Genomic DNA, 6227 nt, shown 5'->3' with positions numbered 1-6227 from the left:
TGGGCGTGTTGGTGTGCACCGTGAGAATTGTGGCCTGGTTCATTCCATGACACCGTTTAGTGACTCTTTCTTGTTGATATTTGTGTTATGTTTATATGATTAAGGAAATGAACTATGAATCATGCTAATTATCATGTTAGGGTTTCACACCAATACTGTTGAGACCCGAGTGGTCGTTTCTTGCTGTCATCTCATTAGTTTCATTGATATTCTGTACTTAATTTTGTTCATGCATATCATATCATGTCTCAGTCTCAGTTGTTATTATTTGGCACATCATATCATTGTTTTGGGCAAGTTTCATGGTTTTATGAGCCTGTGTGTGTGAGATTAGAGAGTGATGACTGAGTAAGACCGAGGACCTGATTATGAGTGGCAGTTATGGGATCGGGTTGCACGCCGCAACGATTATGTTGATGATTATGATAGCGCTTGGGATGTAGGAGCCCCTTCGGAGTCTGTAACATACCCCCAGTGAGCGCAAATAATATTTGAGGGATGGATTTCCCTGGACATAGATTTGTCCGAAGTATTGATACTTGGAAACGGATTTCTCCTCAGGGTTGGATTACCCTTGTTCCTCGGTACCGGTTGACTTGCAGTCAGTGTTGTATATATTTCGGGATGGACTTCCCTGGGCCGGATAACCATATGCAGTACCGAGTGATTGAGCACTTGAGAGTGGGAGCACACGGTGCATTTTCATATATTTCTGGCATTGTCATATAGAGATTTGCTGAGCTTTATACTTCACATTGTTCAGACTAGTATTTGCTTTACTGTTGAGTTTAATAATTGAATTGTCAGCATGCCTACGTTACTGTACAATTTAATTTTGTTATAATTACTGAGGTTTAGTTCGTCACTACCTATCAGTCCATAGTTTGGACTTGTTACTTACTGAATTGGTGTACCCACGTTGCCCCATGCACCTTGTGTACAGATCCAGGTATCTTAGGTCACGGTAGCGGCTGTTGACTATTCCGGTCGCGGATTATCACCGGAGATAGTGAGGTAGCTGGCTCGCTTTCGCAGTCCCACCTTTCTTCTTCTTTATCTTCCTTCTAGTATACTTCGGCTACTTTCAGACTATTTTTGGTCTTGTTATGTTTTGAAATAATTGTAGTATTACTTATGACTTAGTGACACCTGAGGTCGGGCCTTTTATTTCTACATTTTGGTTTTTGACTTTATATCTTTTATGAAAATTTCAGTTGGAAAAATTTGTTATTTACATTTTAATAAAATGTTGAACTATTTTGGGAATGTGTCGGCTGGCCTAGTTCCATAATAGGCGCCATCACGACCGGGTTGGTTTTGGGCTCGTGACGCTTAGAGAAAGAAAAAATATCAATCAAACTTGAATGTAAAAGCAAAGAATTAAATTATTATAATAACAAAGAACTGCACTAAAAAAATACAAATGACTAATATGTACCATAAAATTGTAGAAATTATATATATATTGTAATAATTAATTTAAATAGTTACTTCTATAGTCGGTTTGATTCGATTTTTTTGACTATTTTTTTTGTTAAAACCAAAACCAAACCAAATTTGATCGGTTTTTAAAATTCAAAACCAAAACCAAACCAAACGTAAAATGTATCGGATTATTTATTCGGTTTTGTCATGACCCAAAATCAACTAAAGGTCGTGATGGCGCTGGACACCACTGTCAGGCAAGCCAACACCAAATCATAATTTCCTTCAATTTAACTAGTAAAATATGAACTTTACAGATTAAATAATAATGTTTTTAGTAAATTTCAATACTGAATAATCCCATAATCATCTCAATATCCAGTGTCACAAGTGCATGAGCATTTACTAGGAAGTAAATTAAAATACAATAACTGTCCGGAATATAAAGTTGGACAGAAAAGAAAATACAAGTACTCTGAAGGAGAATCTGCTGGCTGTAGATAGTCTCATAAGATGCAACTCACCTAAGTCCCTGTATAAACCATGCCGATGTGCCCCCAATGCCACTAGACGTACAAGTGCATGTACAACAAAATGACAGCAAGTGTAGTATGAGTACGAAAACAACGCGTACCCAGTAAATATCCAGTCTAATCTCGAAGAAGTAGTAACGAGAGGTTGACTCCAACACTTGCTATGGCCAACAATAATATACCGATAATATGATAAATTATGAATTTTATAAGGCGACTGTAAACTCAATAACATGAAGCAAGTAAACAATTTTTTTGTTAATAGTAGATTTCCAAATTTATTTTCATCTTTTAACAATTTATATCTCCGACCGATCAGGCCACATCAATTATCAAAATTTCCAAAACAATCAATCAAGTCATACACATATCATGCAAAGGTCGTACGTCCCAATCCAACATAATATTTAAACTGTGTACTGCTTAGGGCCGAACAACGCGAAGCATAGATGCATCTAATTACCCCGCTCGCGAATTATACATGCGACGCGATCAAATATTAATTTAAAGAATTACCCCGCTCGCGGATCATACTTGCGACGCGATCAAATATAATTTAAGTAATTACCCCGCTCGCGGATCATACTTGCGACGCGGTTACACATAGATTTCTTAAGTTATTATAGTATTCCTCAATTCGTTTCAAAATACGAAGTTCAAATGAAAACTTTTAAGTACCCAATTTTTACTCAATTTCAACTCCTTTCAAAACAAATAAGCTAACTCAATCTCGCTTCTTCTAAAGGTAAACAATAAATATAAATCAACAACAATATCAACAAGGCATGATGTAACCCTAAAACTACCCGGACATATGCATAGCTAGTAGCTATGTACGGACTCTCGTTACTTCGTGCGTACGTAGCCCCAACAAATAGAAGCACATAATAATTTAGTTCACCTATGGGGTTAATTCCCTCTTACAAGGTTAGAAAGGAGACTTACATCACTCTGAAGTTCCATAGCCGGCTCCCAAACCTTTCCAACAACTCAAACCGATGCCCAATGCTCCAAAACTAGTAAATAAATGTGCAAATCCATAAATATATACTCCAATACTTATTATAATCCAATTTACAATAATTTCAAACTCTGCTCGAAAAGTTGATAAAATCAACCCTCGGGCCCACATGTCCGGATTCCGAAATTTTTTGAAGATAAACATTACGCATAACATCACAAACTCAAATATATAATTTATTCTCAATCCCATGCCCAAATTCGTGGTCAAAATCCAAAAATACTAATTTTTAGATTTTCTACCAAAACCCTAAATTTCCACTAATTTTCCATGAATTTCCATTTTAAAATTTACATATAATCCAAGTATTTAACTTGCAATAGGTGGGAAACACTTACCTTGACATAGATGATGAAGATGGAGCTCCAAAATCACTCCTAGGTCGTCTCCTATGGAGGAAATGAGATGAAATGAGCCAAACCCATTTTTGCAAACTTATACACTGCCAGGCAACCCTTCTTCACGTTCGCGAGCCTCCCATCGCGTTCGCGATGAACAAAATTCTCAAAAGTCATTTTCAAACTTTTATATGATAAGCTCTAGTATAATGTTCATAACTTTTTATTCAAAACTCTAAATGACAATATCTACAACTTTCATGTTTTGGTCATCTCTCAATTCCCTATAGATTTCGAGATATAAGCTGCCAAAGTCAGCCCTGTGCAACACAAATTTCTTCTTCATCTTTCTGGATAGCCTGTAGTGCACTAGCCATAACCTTTTGTACACAAATTCAAATTTGAAATGGTTTAGTTTTCCGAAAATTAGACGCAATGGGGTACAATTTTATTTTTGGATCATCTCTAAATTCCTTGTAGATTGCGAGATATGAGCCTCCGAATTTAAACCTGTGCAACAGAGATTTCCTTCTTCGCGAACGTGAAGAACAAAATCCCATAAGCCAAATCCTTCTTCGCGAACGCGAGATGATCCTCGCGAACGTGAAGAACAACACCAGACATCAGTAAACCAGCATCCAAAGTAGCCCAAAATGATCTGAAACACATCCGAGGCCTCCAGGACCCCGTCCAATCACACCAACCTATCCCAAAACATGACATGAAGTTGCTCGAGGCCTCAAATCATATTAACCAACATTGAAATCATGAATCACATCCAATTAAAGCTTAATGAACTTTAGAACTTCAAACTTCTACATTCAATGTCGAAACCCATCAAATCACGTCCGATTGACCTCAAATTTTGCACACAAGTCACATTCGACATTATGGACCTACTCGAACTTCCAGAATCAGAATCCAACCCGGATATCAAAAGTCCACTTCCAGTTAAACGTCTCAAAAACCTTTAAATTTCTAACTTTCACCAAAATGATGCCAAAATGACCTACGGACTTCCGAATCCACTTCCGGACGCGCTCCCAATACCACAATCACCATACAGAGCTATTCCTAGACTCAAAATCCTAAACGGACATCGATAACATTGAAATACACTACAACCCAAATTTATTAAATTCTTCCAAAATGCCACTTCTACAATAGGCACCGAAATGCTCCCGGGTCATCTAAAACCCGATCATGACATAAAACCAAGTCCAAAATCATTATACGAACTTGTTGGAATCTTCAAATCCCGATTCCGAGATCGTTTACTCAAAAAAGAAAACCTTAGTCAATTCTTTCAACTTAAAACTTCCGAAATGAGAATTTTCTTTCCAAATTAACTTCGAACTTCCCGAAATTCAATTCAGACCACGTGTGCAAGTCATAATGCTTGAAGTGAAGCTACTCATAGACTCAAACTACCGAATGACGCACTAGAGCTCAAAATGACATGTTGGATCCTTACAAGTTTGGTTCAGTTCTTTGGGTTTTTTATGAACACCACTAATGGTAGTACATATATTCGAAGTGTTTCGAGTTTTTTTTTGTACTTTGGGAGCTCAAATTAAGATGATTTTTGGAGGGATTTTGCGAGATTTCTGAAGGTAAGTCACTTTTAAATATTTTTATTTAATTATATTGAATACCTATTGAATTTCCCTCATAGATTTGGTGTTTTGAGGTGAAAATTAGGGGTTTTTGATCCATGTATTGGAGAGTAAAAATTGGAGGTTTGAGTGACGATTTGGTGTCGAAATTTAATAATTTTGGTATGGTTGGACTCGTTGTTGAATGGGTGTTCGGATTTTGTTAGTTTTGTAAAATTTTGAGATGTAGGATCGTGGTTGACTTTTTGAGTTCTTTTTGACCTTAGTTAAAGATCGTAGCGTTATTACTTGGAATCAATTATTATAGGTTTTGTTGATAGTATTACGTTATATTTGGCTAGAGTCGATCCTTCCGGAGGTCGATACACGTGGGAAAGGGCCTACTAGCAGATTGATTTGATTTACTTGAGGTAAGTATCTTATTTAAACTCAGTTGACACACTAGTTGCTGAATTGTTATGATAGCTATGAGCTATTGGGTGCCCACATGCATGGGGATGAACCCTTGTGCGGGCACCGAGGTCATTTATTCATGTTCGGGTTGTGGTCGGGCTTTTATAAGCCTAGAATTGACTGTTCAGCTTTAAGCTATGAATATCTCTCGTGTTTGTAAGAGTTTGTGTTATATATTTGAGCCATGCTAATAATTGGGGATTTTGACTACTTATTAGTGCCTTTTAGCTCTCATTTTAGTCCAAAAATATTTAATTGTTTTCCCAAAAACTGATAAAATATGCATAATTGTAGGAGTATCGGAAAATGAGCCACTAAGATGATATCCAACTCAAAAATGAGTGATCTGAACTGAAGGACAAAAACAAGCATAGAAGCTCAAAGTGCGAACCGCAGAATATCATCTGCGGTCATAGATTGTGAAGTCATTCATATTAGAGGACTATGAGAAGTGCGGCCCGCACATGAAATGTGCAGCCTCAGAAGTTAAGCAAGAGCAGAAGTTCAGAGAGTTCTCATTTCAAGCTTAAATGAAGTGCAGACTGAATAATTATTGTGCGGTCGCAGAAGATCAGCTATGCGGCCGTAATTGCATTTGTGCGACCCGTAGAAGAGCCTTGTGCGGTCGTACCCGCAAATGTGCGGATCACAGAAAATGAGAGATGCGGTCGTGGTTCAGAATTGTGCAGCCGCAAGATTCAAATCCTGTGAAGTTGAAGCAATGTGCAGACCGCACATGAAATTATGCAGCCGTAGATCCTCTAAAAGGGCATTTTTGTCCGAAATTTCCAGCTTTGTATACAATAGAAGAGTTACATTTTTTTAGGTCAAGTTTTGAATA

This window comes from Nicotiana sylvestris, chromosome 7 (assembly GCF_000393655.2).
Source record: "Nicotiana sylvestris chromosome 7, ASM39365v2, whole genome shotgun sequence".
Taxonomy (NCBI): domain Eukaryota; kingdom Viridiplantae; phylum Streptophyta; class Magnoliopsida; order Solanales; family Solanaceae; genus Nicotiana; species Nicotiana sylvestris.
Note: the sequence above shows the minus strand (reverse complement) of the source record.